The following is a 16,872-nucleotide window of genomic DNA, read 5'->3' on the forward strand; positions in this document are numbered from 1 at the left end:
TTATTGAGCAGGGCTACATGGCCTGAACATATATAACTCTTGTTCTGGCATGGGCTGCCAATTGGTTCTGATCCCCATTCAAATGGACCTATAAACCACTGTATGGCTCAGGACCCAGGATGCCTTTCCCCGAATTAATGTGCCCAGACATTGAAATCAACGTCTAAACCCTTCCTTTCGTCCCCCTGCCAAAACTTAAGGTGGCAATGAGAGAATGAGCCTTTTCTGTGGTAGCTCCCCAGTTGTGGGATATTGTCCCCAATAAAGCTCACCCTGCATTGGCATTGTCGTATTTCTAGCATCAGGGACGTGGGTGGTGATGTGGTCTGAACTACTGAGCCTCTTGGGCTTGCCGATCGGAAGGTTGCCGGTTCGAATCCCCGCAACGGGGTGAGCTCCCGTTGCTCTATCCCAGCTCCTGCACACCTAGCAGTTTGAAAGCATGCAAGTGCAAGTAGATAAATAAGTATTGCTGTGGTGGGAAGGTAAACCATGTTTCCATGCACTCTGGCTTCCATCACGGTGTTCCATTGTGCTAGAGGCAGTTTAATCCTGCTGGCCACATGATCCGGAAAGCTGTCTGTGGACAAACACCGGCTCCCTAGGCCTGAAAGCGAGATGAGTGCTGCAACCACAGGGTCGCTTTTGACTGGACTTAACCATCCAGGGGTCTTTTACCTTTTTAACCTTCAGCTATTTCTAGCATCAAAGAAATACAACTTTATTTTCCTGGACATTTGGACAGCACTAGTGGCCTGGCTTTTGGGTAGATTGTAGCACTGGTTTATTTGTATTGTATTGCATTGTTTTTGATGGTTACCAGGTTATATATTTATTTCTCTGTATCTTACTTCTTATTCTATAAAACTCTCTGGAACATTCACTGATTGTGGGAAGCAATTAACACATTTAATGAAGTAACTAATCTAACTAGTTCAGGAACATCAGGAAGGATGCAGGTTAGCCACCCCTGCTCTAATAGACTCTTTCACCATAAGAAGTCAATAGGCTTCATAGACTTGAGCTTGCTCGGAGTTAAGCTCATAATCTTTCTCTTCTTAGAGAATCTTCTCTGCAGATGGATCAAGGCACGAAGAGTCTCCTGCTATTAGGATGGAACAGGAATATTCTCTGCAAAGGTCACAGACAATCTGAGCAGCCCAAACTAGGATAGAGAAGTCACCTTTCATTACACAAGCTTTATCAGCCAAGCCCTCTTGAGCCATGCCAAGAGAGATGGATAAATTGGGGAAATGATCCAGTTAAATGGCCAGGCATATACTGGTCCATATAACTGGACGATTGGGTCATACTAATTGTTGTTGCTGCTTACCAGGAAGCCTCTTCAAAATCCTGTGGGTGTTTCAATGCCAAATCATGTTTTATTGCTGTTTCCATCAATATTTCAAAGTTTTTCAGTTCTACAAAATAAAGTAGAGAAAGAAAAAAATAAGAAGAAAACTCAGTATATGGTATATCTGTGTATTTGCATGCACACTAATACATATATGATTATCAGTATACTATTATATTCTGTATAAACACATTCCAAATATCAATATATTTTTTTCCAAATGAAGTCTCTGTCCATAAACAATCCATTCATATTTTGCAGGTACTGTCATGTCTTCAATCCATTGGTTAAAGTGAACCATCGTTTTATTCTTCCAGTTCATCGATACCAGTCTGGGCAGCCCAGGACCTCCATACACACTGCTTAAGACTGCACCCCAAGGAGATCACTTCAGTGCCTCTAACACATTGCCTTTGCCCCTGGAGGTGCACTCCATTGTTTACTGAGACAGGTGGATGCCAAGTCAACTCCATCCCTTATTTAGAGACCCAACCAATCGCTTTCTGAAACCTTTGTTCGCACAAGCAAGGAGGTACAGAAACGGCCCAGTTTCTTTTGAGTGACAGTAACAGCATCATTTTGAATTATGGTGCTGGAGGAGACTCTTGAGAGTCCCATGGACTGCAAGAAGATCAAACCTATCCATTCTGAAGGAAATCAGCCCTGAGTGCTCACTGGAAGGACAGATCCTGAAGCTGAGACTCCAATACTTTGGCCACCTCATGAGAAGAGAAGACTCCCTGGAAAAGACCCTGATGTTGGGAATGACAAGGAGAAGGGGATGACAGAGGACAAGATGGCTTGACAGTGTTCTTGAAGCTACCAGCATGAGTTTGACCAAACTGCGGGAGGCAGTGGAAGACAGGGGTACCTGGCATGCTCTGGTCCATGGGGTCACGAAGAGTCGGACATGACTAAATGACTAAATAACAACAACAACAACAACAACAACAACAACAACAACAACAACAAACAGCATCATGACACACAGAGTTGGCCCTCTATGTGCTGACAGTTTTTAAAAAAAGGTCAAGAAAAAGAAGTTAGACTATTCGAATCACATCTGAGTTTGTTCGCTGATGGTTCCTGAAATATGGAGATGAATTAGGAGTATTTATAGATCAATCAGGTGACCAGACTATTGCAGGGGACAAATGGTAGATTCACCATAGGATACAGAAAGCCGAGGGGGGGGGGGCAGAGAGAAAAACAGAACAAGAATATAAAAAGCAAACCCACAAGTATAATGGCTCAGGAGCAAGGCTTGAGGCCAACGACAGATTGCAAAGAATGAACCATCGCCCCAGCCTTGGTGTTCTGCCAGAGTTGACATATTGGCTGACAGCATAATACATTTAGCCCTAATCTAATATATAACCCTGTTGCAATTAAAACCCAGCACATTTTAAACAAGGTCACATTTAGTTTTATTGACCACTGTGATGCGGGAGAGAAGATTTATGAAGATGGCTTGAAATGTTTCAAGTGCCGAAGCAAATAGACGTAAAATATTTCCTGTTCGACAAACTGGCTGGGTAATTGTCCTTTTCTGTAGCGATGGTTTCTCTCCCTCTCTCTGACAAACACACACACACATACACTTCTTTGTCAGTTGAGAGAGGCAGCATAGATCACCCTGGAAATTCATGGAGTCATTGTTTTTCTGTGAAATCTTCTTAGAATGGGTGCTTTCATGTGGCTGTGTAAATTTCCCAAATACATGTTGTCTTCATAGGGAGGCGTCCTTCATTTGGATCCTTTTGCTGGAGAGTCCGTCTGAATTATGAATGAAACACTCCCTCTCTTCTCTTTCTTGATGTTTATTTGGAATCACTCTGCTCCACATTCTTTCCCCTTATCCTGATTCACCAAAGGATACAGCTTAATTTAGTTTAATTAGGAGAATTCCTGAAATTCTGTCAACGGAGCATGTACAGATCATCACTGCTTTCAGTTCATTCAGGTTATTTTCTTTTTCTATTTTAGCACGGCTTCCTGCCCACACATATATTATATTTTTTTTTGGGGGGGGGGATGTTGAGAAAATTGTATCTGCCCTCTCAGCAGAGCACCATCACAAGTAAGCAGCAGCCCTAACATAATTTTTTAAAAAGAAACACTAAAAAATAATTGCATCACTACCACTGAATATGGGAAACTCTCAGGGATATTTTTTTAAGAATTCTCCCCTGAAAAACAATTCTCCCCAAACCCTCGCTTTGTCAATATTGCATGCAAGGTGGGAGAGGGCATGTGAATGAAATAAAGGGGCTGAATCCATGGGCAATCTGCTGATGCTCCAATTTTACCGTGTCAATGAAGCAAAGTTTCTGCCTCATTTGGGACATGCATGTTCTGCAATGCGCTGCACACCTTTAACTGTATCTGTGTAGAGAATTAGAAAAGCAGGCAGGAGGAAAAACTGGCAGAGCAATCCTAACTCCTAGATGGGGGAGGTTGGAATTGCACAAACACAAAGGTGTTTGCTTTTGTGCCAGGGGAAAAGACCTGTGCTGGGGGCAGGAGGCCCCCACTACACCTGTGAAAAGCTCCAGGGGCTGAGCTATACTGCAGAAGCCATCCCACCATCAATAGGTTTCCACTGCCACTGCCATCTTAGTTGGTCTTTTTAGGAAGCAAACAGCTCAAAATACTTCAATTCTAATCACCAGTTAGGTAGTCAGTGGCTACTAACCACCACCACCACCATTATTATTATTATTATTATACTCCCCATCATCTGAAGATCTCAGTGTTGTTTACTGTCTCAAAAGGCAAGATAAAAACACAAAATGCACAATGAAAACAAGAACAAAAGCAAAACCATGGCTACTTTCTTCCTTCACTGTTGAAGGCAGTATGCTTCTGTAATTTCTAAAAACTGCAGGAGGGAATCTTAGAATTCTAGAATTGGAATGGACCTCAAAGGTCATGTAGTCCAAACCCCTGCAATGCAGGAATCTCAACTAAATCGTCCTTGACAGATGGCCTTCAAATTCTGCTTAAAAACCTCCAGTGAAGGAGAGTCCAATACTCTTACCATTAGAAAATTCTTCCTGCGGTTTAGTTGGAATCTCCTTGTGCTCAGTTTACCTTAGGCATCTTGCTGGCTACTGAGCTAGGGACCTTCTTAGTTGCCCTAACAACATGGATTATAGAGTGTCAGGGGACTGCCATTGGGACAGGGAGGGAGGCAAGGGGATACAGAGAGCCTCTGACACTTCTGAGGAGAAGCTCCTTGTGCAATGGTGGGGAAAGCCACAACTCTAGTGGAGCAGGAGGGGGAAGAGGGAAGCTGAGCAAGGGGAGGGCTCAAAGATGCTACTGAGAGCCCAAGCGCCTCACCTAGCTTGCCTGGCCAGAAACAGGCATGCCGTTTCCATCGCCCAGCTTGCACAGAGGGGTGAAACGTAAGGAGGGGAGGCGGAGATTTGGGGTGTCTAAGTTCTTATGTTGGGGGAGAAACCGGAAGGGACCACTCCCAGAATCTGCAAGTGACTAAGACGGACATGAACTTTGTGTTTCTGCACTGTAAATAGTTTTGCACCAAATAAAACCTGTAAAAGACAGGTCGGAGTCCTGCCCGGTTACTCATGAGCATCCAACACCAGAACCAGATATAGAGAGATATGACCACTGGGCATATTGGCACAAGAAGAAGAAGAGTTTGGATTTGTTATCCCGCTTTATCACTACCTGAAGGAGTCTCAAAGCGGTTAACATTCTCCTTTCCCTTCCTCCCCCACAACAAACACTCTGTGAGGTGAGTGGGGCTGAGAGACTTCAAAGAAGTGTGACTAGCCCAAGGTCACCCAGCAGCTGTATGTGGAGGAGCGGGGAAGCGAACCCGGTTCACCAGATTATAAGTCAACTGCTCTGAACCACTACACCACACTGGCTCCCTTCCCTGTTAAATTTTAACAAGGTTAAATAGATGTTACTTCTTTAACCAATTCTTCTCTTCTCCAGTCTTCCTCTGAGTTTGGGACAAGTGCATATTATGGAGGAATTGCACTAAAATGGTGATGAATATTTTTGGAGAGGAGATATGATAGTCATCTTCAAATATCTAAAGGGCTGTCACATGGAAGATGGAGCAAGCTTGTTTTCTCCTGCTCTGGAGGGTAAAACCTGAACCAATGGATTGAAGTTTCAATAAATGAGATTCTGAACATCAGGAAGACTTTTTTCTGACAATAAGAGCTGTTTGACAATGTAATGGACTCCCTCGGGAGGTTGTGGACTCTCTTCCTTGCAGGTTTTTAAGCAGAGGTTGGGTGGCCATCTGTCATGGATGCTTTAGTCAAGATTTATAAATTACACGGGGTTGGACCTGAAGGAGCGTCGTTCTGCCCGGACACTGAGGTCTAGCACCAAGGGCCTTCTGGCGGTTCCCTCACTGTGAAAGCAAGGCTACAGGGAACCAGGCAGAGGGCCTTCTTGGTAGTGGCACCTGCCCTGTAGAACGCCCTCCCACCAGATGTCAAAGAGAAGAACAACTACCAGACTTTTAGAAGACATCTGAAGCCAGCCCTGTTTAACAGACTACTGTATTTTAATACTTTGTTGGGAGCCGCCCAGAGTGGCTGGGGAAACCCAGCCAGATGGGTGGGGTATAAATAAATTATTATTATTATTATTATTATTATTATTATTATTATAGGACTAGATGTCCCTTGAGTCCCTTCCAACTCTACAATTCTATGAGGACTTGAAAAGAAATCCACAAACTGATGTGAAAATGTGGAGAACGAAACTGAGAAATCGAAATTGACTGATTCACTCTCTCAGAAGAACAACGACAACCCTTTGATGTAGGTTAGGCTGAAGTCAAGAGACAGGTGGATGACAAGGAAACTAATCCAAGGTCACCCAGGGAGTTTCATGAATGAGGAAGCTTTTGAACCCATCTTTCCTCTGCCGTGGTCCAACTCTTTTTTTGCCTGTTAAGGTTGATGCAAAGTGGCCTTCTCAGTCTCATGGTCTATTTTTTTTGCAAGCAATTAAATTGTGTGTGTGATTGCATTCAATGGTTTTCAGGGAGAATTAAAGGGGAAGGGATCTGGAAGTTTTCAGTACTGGCAGCAGCAGCAGAAGAAAGTTTGCAACAGAGAACTTTAGCTCAGCCTTAAAAACTACACCAGCCTATGCTTTTGAAGAATGTATGAAGCACATTCTCTTTATCTCTCCCTCTGCACACACACACACCCCGGCACCCTCTTTAAATATGAGTTTGGGGAAATTACTTAATGGAGTTATTTTGTCCCGCAAATTTGTTTCATCTCTGCCGAGATAACCCATTTACCACATGCATAATGTAGTCGAGTGCAGAAATAAAGGGCATCTGACTGTGAGCAGAATGACCACATGAACTGGCTCTGAGTCACAATGCTTTTTAGCCATTCAAACCTCAATCCCTTTAGATGGAATATTTGGCAAATGAAAATGCATAACCTTTGTTGTGCACAAAGGGAAATGGGTTAAATGGGGACCTCGAGTCCCTGGGTCACAGCAGCCTGGAAATCCCTGCTGGCCCCTTTCTTTAACGTTGAAATGCCAAAAGGTTTGTGAGTAGGTCATTTTCTGGAGTTGCTCAAACATTTGTAAACAACCTCAGGAACATGGGAAGTTGCCTTGTACCAAGCCAGACCTCTGACTCCTGCAGTTCAGTGCTGTCTCCTGCTTAACTCTGCTAAGGCACAGTCAGAGTCCTTTGCTAGCACCGCTTTCCAAACTCCTTTCAACTGGAGAAGCCTGCAACAGCAATAATATATTGAAATAAACCTTGGGCTTTGTGAATGCAGAGTGTGCGCTCCACCATTGCTCTCTGGGTGCTTGAGATTTAACCTTGCTTTTTATTCTGCTGTGTGGGATAAGATTTGTGGGAGTTGAAAAGAATGTGGGAGGATTTGTGGGAGGATATTCCTGTCCCAGAAGGGAATTTTTTTTCTAGTTGTTTTAATAAAATAGAATAACATGGAAACTGTTAAATTATAATTACTTATTTTGTCCTTACACGCTTAACAACTGAATCCTGCAACGTGTTGAAGTTGTTAGTCTGCTAACTATACATTGGAATCTACTCTGGATCAATACTGAGTAGAATTTCAATGAAAGGGGTCCATTCATTCCAGCATCCTCTTTTCACAGTGGCCAACCAGATGCCTCTAGGAAAAGCACAAGTTGAACCAGAGCACAAGAGTATTCATCTTCCATATGGTTTCCAACAACTAGTCTTCAAAAGCACTACTGCCTTTAGCACTTGTTGAAATCCAGCAATATCTGGAGGGTGCTACATTGGGGCATCACTGCTACGGAATTTCAACTGAACTGAAGTTTCTGCAATCAGATGAAAATTCTTAGATTATTTTCCCCTGGTATTTTCTTAAAAAAGGAATATTCTTATTTGTGCCTTCTCTGCGAAGTAAAGTCATTTTGCAGAAAAGTCTCTGAATATTCTCTGCTGTCAGCACCTCACTAATGCTGCACTGGGCGTGGGGCATTATGGAATGCAAAATGAGTGTCAGGCTGCCAACATGTTGGCAGACAACCATCAAAGCAACCCATCTTTGAGGGGAAAGGAAGAAGCTAGGCTGCTGCCTCTGCTAGTGGACAGCACTGCCCAATATAAAATACAGTGGTACCTCGGGTTACATACACTTCAGGTTACATACGCTTCAGGTTACAGACACCACTAACCCAGAAATAGTGCTTCAAGTTAAGAAATTTGCTTCAGGATGAGAACAGAACTCGTGCTCCGGCAGCGCGGCAGCAGCAGGAGGCCCCATTAGCTAAAGTGGGGCTTCAGGTTAAGAACAGTTTCAGGGTAAGAACTGACCTCCGGAACGAATTAAGTACTTAACCCGAGGTACCACTGTAAAAGACTCCCTGGACTCCCTGGAAAAGACCCTGATGTTGGGAAAGATGGAGGGCACAAGGAGAAGGGGACGACAGAGGATGAGATGGTTGGACAGTGTTTTTGAAGCTACCAGCATGAGTTTGGCCAAATTGCGGGAGGCAGTGGAAGACAGAAGTGCCTGGCATGCTCTGGTCCATGGGGTCACGAAGAGTCGGACACGACTAAACGACTAAACAACAACAACACCGTTGTATTGGAAAGAATCCTCTGCAAAAAATAAAATAAAATAAAAAAATCACCAGAATGTTACTGCTACCTCTTCTGCCTACAAATAGAACATTTTTTAGGGTCAAATTTCCAGTCGTGGAAATCTCAAAACACACATGGAAATCTCCCCTTGGACAAACATATCAGAGGGGAGGAAAATATGTTTTCGATATTCTCCAGCTTTGGTTTTTGCATAAAAACAAACAAACACCCATGTTAATTGGGTTGAGATATTCCCTGAAAATGCTTTGATTGTATGCCCCACCCTCAGTCTTGTTACTTTAGGCCCTTTCTTCTTTCTCCTTCTCAGATTAGTCACATCATTATTCCACACAACCAGGGATCACAGACTTAATGGGCTGATGTCATATAGATTTGGCTACATGAGAGTCACTGAGGGCAAGGAAAGCCAGTTGAGAGGGAGAACAATGTGGGGGGGGGGGCAAGTTGGAAGTTTCCATGCACAATTCTGAAAAAAAATCATAATAAAAATAAGGTGTCTTTGACATGGTCAAACAGTTTTTGTTTTTAGTTTTTTAATGCATTATGTTTTTGTTCTATCTTAGTTTTGGTGAGACTAGTAAAATCTCTCAGTGGGACTTGAACCATCCATACTGCATTCATAACTTGCAGAAGTTGTTGCAATAAAATATATTTCTTTTCCTCCTGGTCTGAGGAAGTCTGAAGAGTAGCTATAATGAGATATTTCCAATTTACCATCTCAGTGCAAATTCTGCAAGGCAGGTGGGTTCTCTCTGAAACAAAGCAAAGCAAAAATTTGAGAAACCTCATATGATTCCAAATAAGGATCCATTTTATTTTATTTTTTTGCAAGGAAGAGTCTTGTGGACCACCCACTAAGCAGGAGCTGCCACCCCTGCTGTACAACATACTCTTTTTCTTTGTGTGGATAACAGCAGGAAGCAAAGGATACAGTCTTCAAAACCTCTGCTTGCCCAAGAAAGCCACACTCCTGGGAGAAAACTCGTTGATTTAGGTTGGCTTTCTGCTGTTCTTGGGTGAGATGCAAGAGGAGGAGTGCTGGCAAGACAAGGCCCCAGCTGACCCCTGTGATCACACTCTCCTTTGAAGGTAATCTCTGCGTGGAAATAAATTGCCCAACCTACAATCCACCCCTACTGGGTCCTTGCCAGTGTTTATGGATCATTTAGAAAGCATTCATGAGTACCTAGCTAGCAAGAGGCAGTTTGAAATGCCCAAATGGATGTTATTTGTGTAATGAGGTTTCACGTATCGTAACGCTGTTCACGCGCAATGAACTGCAGGCTTGCCTGATAGGTATCTATTAAAGGAAGCAGGGCGCAGCCATTATTTCAGAAGGCGGTGGAGAGAATCGGCGTGATGGATGGACGTAGCATCAGGCAGAGTGAAGGTTGCGAGAGAATAACCTCTCAAAGGTTCCTGCTTGGGTGAGAACATCTGAGGAACGCCAAGGGGATTAAAGAGAAGCTCCGTCAAGGTAGCTGCCATCGGTATGTGTCCACTGGGCCTGTTACAAAATGCCTTCCCCAATTTGCACCCCATCTGTAAGGGGGAAATTTGGGAGGGACATTTCATTGCAAGCAATAGCCCTGTTTGGGTGTGGGAAGGAGGTTGTTTATTTATTTTGCCCCCATAAGACTCAGTACAACTTATCAAGTTGTATTTAATAGAAATCATAGAATTTTTGATTTCGAAGGGACCCTGAGGATCATCTAGTTCAGCCCCCTGTGATGCAAGAATATGCAACTGTCCCATACAGGGATCAAACCTGCGACTTTAGTGTTATCAGCACCGCACTCTAACCAACTGAGCTATCCTATAAAATATAACTGATTGGAAGATTTGCGTGTCGAGGGTCCCCAAGCCACCGCTAAATAATTCACAATTCACACATAATTTTTGTTTAAGGTTTTCGGCATAATTTTGGCCACAACTTTATTAAAATACATAAATGTGAGTGGTTGCTTAGGCATTGGTTATGACTATCTGTCCCCACGCCCGGGGACAGAACTGACTTCCGAATTCCAGCGAAATCCAGTGAAGGAAAACAATATTGGAGAGAGCATGGAGCCGGGCACCAGACCCTCATCCCTCCCCCACATGCTCCCTAAGCCCCATTCAGGGGTACGGACGAAAGAATGGCAAGCCCCTGGATTCCTTTAACGAAATTCCCTTGCAGCAGCAGAATTGGAGGGGCAGGCACTGGCAATCCTTACCCCTCCACCAACCAATTTTTTAACCAATGCCTAACCGCAACCTTACAAGTTGTGACGATTTGCTACGCAGTAGGCAAAAACCAAATGGCACCAGCCAATCAGCCAAATGGACAAAATTCCTACCAGGCCCCTGCCCCCAAAGTAGATGACCCCATGACAGGCATAGCAAGGTCAACGCAATAGCCCTAGATTAGGGAGGGTGGGTGGGTGATCCGATGCACGCAGCAAAAGAGCCCAGTCAGTGCTGCGTGACTTGATTTTATAAGCTTTGGTCCATCCCCCTAAATGGCAACACCAAAATTTGCCCAGTAACCCAACCTCCCAATCACTGTGGATGGTCATCCATACTAACCCACCCAACAACAGAGGGGTGACCTGTCAGACCCCACCGCAACATGTGCTCTCTATGAAGGAGAACACGCTTTGCCAGTTAGCCAAATAACTAAGCATAGGCAGGGGAATTCAGTTCTAACATAAGAGGGCAGAATCCACCAGCCCCATCAGCGTGTGAGGCTATTCAGTCCCAAACCAGGAACTGGGAGAAGCATCACCCTCCTTGCTATGTGAGCTTTAGGTTGTAGAAGTCCAACCTGCACATCTAGGCCCCACTCCCCAGCATTCACCATGGTGCACAGGCCAGGACATCCCTGCATATCCCCAAGCCTCAGGCTATGAGTGGTGGGTGAACATTTCTGTAATGGTGCACACCTGTCCAAAGAGGTCCACCAAGAGAAATCTCTGATGCCTTTCTGACAACAGGTGCAAAATCTTTCCTTTCCTTGCAAATATTCAAAATTCCTGGTTAAAATAAGCACAAGCTTCCCATGTGGGGGAAAAGCAGATGGTGATGACAACAAATAAATAAATATGACACTTCTTAAAATTTGACCCCAGTTGCTACATGTGAATCTTAAAAACACCTCCTTCCTATCTTACAGAGCTGCAGGAAAGAAAGAAGAAAGGGGTGCTGAAGATTTTGCTTAAACCCAGCATAAGCCAGATTTCTTTCTAATTTAAGAGTCTTTTCTGGGGATGAGCTGTCATTTCAGTGTCTATTTAACTAAATATGGAAGAGTTTAAAGTCCTTAGAAGAGGAGGTATTACCGTGAAGGCACTCTCTATCCACAAATAATCATCGCTTCTGTCTGCCATACTGCTAAATCTAAGCTATCATTAACGTATGAGGCAAGTAACTTGCATAAGCTTGCACATGGTCTGGGAGAGCTGTGCTCTCAACATATCAGCAGTGGAAACAAAGGATCCACAGAGGAATGTCTCTCTCTATATGTGTCCAGAATAGAAATAGACCAACTTAAATGCAAAAGAACCCAATCCATATATTTTTTAAAACTGTTCTAGGATCATGTTTCCTGTGTTCTAAGAACAAACTCATCCAGCCATATGCACTATGTATTACCAAGTATTTATTCTCATTCTGCAATATGAGTAGCAAACTGCTTTTTTTTTTTTTTTTTTGCTGATGCCCTTATCCTGCCATAACTTAAGTCACCAGCTCAGCAGTTTTCCAAACATCTTTTATTTCTGATTGTGACTTGCTAGCACAATGCCGGCTTTTGTGTGCTATGAATGAGGGAGGCAAGGCAAGCGAAACTGCAAGTGTGGGGGGTTCATATTTTGCAGTGTTGCTGGACTACACCTGATGAGCAGCTATGGGGCAGCAAATGTCCCTGGGGCTCACCTTTCAGAGACAAAGAGCCACATCATAGCTGCCAAGTGTCCCTTATTTGAAGGGACAGTCCCTTATTCCAACGCCATGTCCCACTGCTGTCCCTTATTGATGGATGTCCCTTAAATGTCCCTTAAATGATGTCCCTTAAATTTCAAAGGAAGCAGCTCCTCTCCCTCCCACCCTGCCGGCCAGGGAGGAGGGAGGCTCCATCTGTGTTGCTTGGCTGTGTTGCTCACCCAATAAGAAGTCTAAGAACGACTGGGGGGTGGAGCTTGCATGCCTTGTGTGTGGCTAGTTAATGCAAGCTGAGGGGTTTTTTGAATGCTGGATGCCATTTTGTTGCACGTGCTGCTGTAACCTTGCAGTGCAAAGCCAGGCTGGGGAGCCATCTTAAGTTGAGGCTGCATAGGCCTTGTGGTGCATGTGATTCAGATTCTATTCAGTTGAACCTCTGGTTACAAAGTTGGTTGGACAGTGTTCTCGAAGCTACCCAGCATGAGTTTGACCAGACTGCAGGAGGACAGGAAGACTGGAGTGCCTGGAACAGGTGAGGCTGCAGGTCCCTTATTTTCAAGGCTGCTGGTCCCTTATTTTCAAATCTGTAAGTTGACAGCTATGAGCCACATCCATCTCCAAGAAACCGTGAAGTGACAGCAGCAGTGGTCAAAACACACAACACTATATTTAGGAGAGAGCAGGGAAGTTCCTTGGTCTGTGCCCATTCAATTGTTAGAATCGAATTGTGGGTCTATTGACCTTCCTGTCAATTTCACAGAAAGAATCCCATATAATTTTAGTAAATAAACACTTTATATGCAGGATAAGCCTATATTTGAAAGAGAAAGGGAGAGAGAGAGAGAAATTTCTTCCAACAGCTTCTAAGCCAAAGCTATTAAGAAGCAGTCCTATTAAAGGTGGCCTTTTCAATCTCCATTTGGATACAGAATAAATATTTGAATAGTAATTATTTGAATAGTAATGGTTGCATCAGCTTATATCTCAGCTAATGACATTGCTGCATGCTGATCTAGAAGTATTTATTCATCCACCAACCCGAGCTCCTTCAATTCAGTCAGGATCATCTATATCTGCAATCCTATGCACACTTACTTGGGGAGTAAGAATCACTTCGATAATGGGATTTACAAGTAAACATGCATAGTATCCTGACAATTGTTCAAGGTGTGTCAGGCTGTGGTCGAAAGCAAACACAAGTCATTTTTCAGCATCATGGGTAGGGATGTGTGAATTTTTGTTTCTCTCGATTTCTCAGTTTTGCCAGTCTGCATTTCAGTTCTGCATATTTCTGCAGCAATTTTTTAAAAAAATGTCATCAAAATTAATCCATTAGTTTCAGTGCACAACAATTTGTGTTCAGTTTCCATTCTTAAAAGGGAGCAGGCTTTGTGAGTCACAGAGTCTGCGTATTTCCTGTTCACAGGAAGTATATGTTTTGTCTATTGCTTTCGTTTCTCTCTCTGTGCCTGAGACATCGAAGCAGGCAGTCATTTTTTTTCTTTGTTCTGATCAACGCTGAATAAAGTTGTAAAAATGCTCTCCTGAGTGCGAACTCTGCTGATAGAGCGTGCATGAGCTCTGGAATGTGGCAAGCTATTTCTGAGGCTTCGTGTCGCTAATTGACTGATACTGTATCTACTGGAGATCGATGGATCGTCCGGCATCGGCGTGGGGGCATAATGGACTTTGTCTCCCTGGCAGTATCCCAACAATATACACATTTTTGCTAGTCTCACGAGTCCTGAGGCATTGCTAGGTACAGGTGTGGAATGGTAGGGGGAAATGGATGAGATGGGAGGATGGAACATGGGGCTGCGACTGAGGAACAGAGACTTGAGGAGCCTGGTACTTCTCTCTTCCAGGATATAGCTAGGATATAACTGTTCTGGATGTGGAAGCAAAACTCCTACTTCCCCTCTTCCCTTCAGGGAAGGAAACAGCATCGGTGGAAACCAGGGAGGGCATCAACCAATCACTTGGGGCAGAGAAACCAAAGCCAAAAGATGAGGGCACAGCATGGTTGTCCAGGACCCAGCAGTGATGCCATCACTGGGAACACACACACACACTGATGGAGTGCACTCAATATTTTGAAAGGCACAGGAGTCTCGTAAGCTCACCTTGCCTCACCTTTAAAAGGCAGGTGGATATGCCAACCTGTTGGGATGACTCAGTTGTTTCCATTGAGTTCTGAACTCCTTGCACTGTTCTTGCACTTTTTAAACCAGGACCACTGTTTCCATCCAAGCTAGTTTCACCTTTCCTGTCACCTAGCCTGAGCTTTGAGGCTGCTGGGACTGTGTGTCTGCTGTCGAGCCTTTACTCTGGCACAACAAAGATCTCTTCCTTACTCTCAAGTAAGAACCTCCGTTGTGGTGGTCTGAGCAGGAGCCAGAACAGCTACCAATTTATCCTAATATATTTGTGAATTTTCACTAATATCTTCATTTTTATGCACACTTTCCCCCAAAATATGAATCTTTGTACATGTACTTTCATTGGATATTTGCATTGTGAAATTATGAGAATTTTGAAGGATATCTCTGTGTTTTTGTTCATGTGTAGGTTTGAGAAGTGAATATTAGGTCCTTTGCCAACACACCCTAAAATGAAGATTCAAGAAAAAGGAATGATGGAAAAGTCACGGTTATTAAAATATGAACAATAGAAGATCTGCAAAATAATGAGCAAATTATGTAACTATGGGCAGGTGGGTTTGAATCAATGTCCCAACATCAGCAAATGGTGGGACTGAGTGGGGGGAAAGGTGCAGCAGAGAAAGAAATAATGTTTTGGGATCAGTTGAAGGACTGGACTCTGCTATGTTCCTAATTGCATTGCTGCCTCAGCAGGGCTTTAGACTCAATGATGTTTGAAGTTCTTTGGAGGTGGTTTAGAACTAACTGAATTATTTCCCAGGTTTGGGGGGACATGGAACATTTCCCAGATGCAAAGTTCACCCTATCACTATTTTGTATGTACCAAGTTATCAAAGTTGCAGGATAATTGGAAGAACTCTAGTCATGTATGACCCATCTCTAATACTTTGTGTCCTTTCCACTGTCCACACTGCTTATCTCTCTGACCACCCCATACTTTTGATTCTTGTGTCCCCACGTAGTTGAGAATTATTTGACTCAAGATCTGATTATTTGGAGATAGGAGTTCCTGAATGTCAGCAAAGTACATCTGGATATAATAAGCACTGAGAGCTGCTCAAAGAAAGATGTCAAAGCAATGGAAAGAAGAGCACTGAGGGAAATGTGAACCATTGGAAAAGAAATTACTTTACGCCTGAGGGTTATTTCTCCACCTAGCTGCAAGAGTGGCGGGACCAGGGAAATGTCAATGGGGGAGAACAAGAAAGTGCCAGAAATGAACAAGAGATAAGAAAAAGCAGAGGTGAAAAGTGCATTGCTAGAAATGTTGTCCAGGATGGTGGTAGCTGTGATGTGACATTAGCGGAGCAGACACAAGGCAGTGATAAGGACAAAACTCCGGACAAGGAAATGGAAATTAAGATGCAATTAGAAATAATGTTGTGGGTTTGTTTGTTTGTTGCAACTTCTCAGAAAGCTCAGCGAAAGAAAGACAGGTGGGCAGACAGAGAGAAAGAAGGAAAGGAGGCCTTCTAAGTTATAAGGGACTACAGTGGCGTGGGATAAAACTGACTTTCAACATTACATTGTAGAGCTAATCCATGTTGCTACTTTTATATCTGATGTTGTAGATTATGACTTTTGAACATTTCATTGTCTATTTTCTGTGACCTGGTTTGAGTGCAACATATTTGTAGGAAATGCAGAAGAGAGATACAACATAGCTATGGCTTTGTAACATGGACGGTTCAACAAAACTTGGAACACACATTCTAGGGCATGGTATCCACCAAATGTTATTGGACTACAACTTCCATTAGCCCCAGCCAGCATGACTAATGGCCAAAAAACTAATGGAAGCTATCACATGGCTGCCTCTATTCTGGGATATGTACTCAGTTCATCGAGAGAGTGTCCCATTCTCTCACCCGCCCTAGGATGGGAAACCTTGAACTATATCCATTGCTATTGGGAGCAAGTGGTCTTATGTTCTCTCTCACTCATTAATCACATGAATCAAAAATGGCTGTCAAAAAGCGACACAGTCTTTGTCAACAAAACAATGGCAAGTCAGGAAGCCTTGTCAGCTTATTAACTTTTGACGAATTGCCCTGGAACTATGATCGACCTCCACTGACAGTTTGGTCTTGTGTGAGGAAATGATTGCTATTAGTACCAAAACAGTGTGTGTGTGTGTGTGTGTGTGTGTGTGTGCAATTTTTAATGCTCTGTCTTTCCACTCTATACCTGAAGCAGCGTCTCCACTGTCATTGTTCAGCCTGGACACTGAGATCCAGCTCCAAAACCTTCTGGTGGTCCCTCACTGCAAGAAGCGAAGCTACAGGGAACCAGACAGAGGGCCTTCT

Source organism: Podarcis tiliguerta (assembly GCF_965153285.1).
Source record: "Podarcis tiliguerta genome assembly, chromosome: 7".
NCBI classification, from domain to species: Eukaryota; Metazoa; Chordata; class Lepidosauria; order Squamata; family Lacertidae; genus Podarcis; species Podarcis tiliguerta.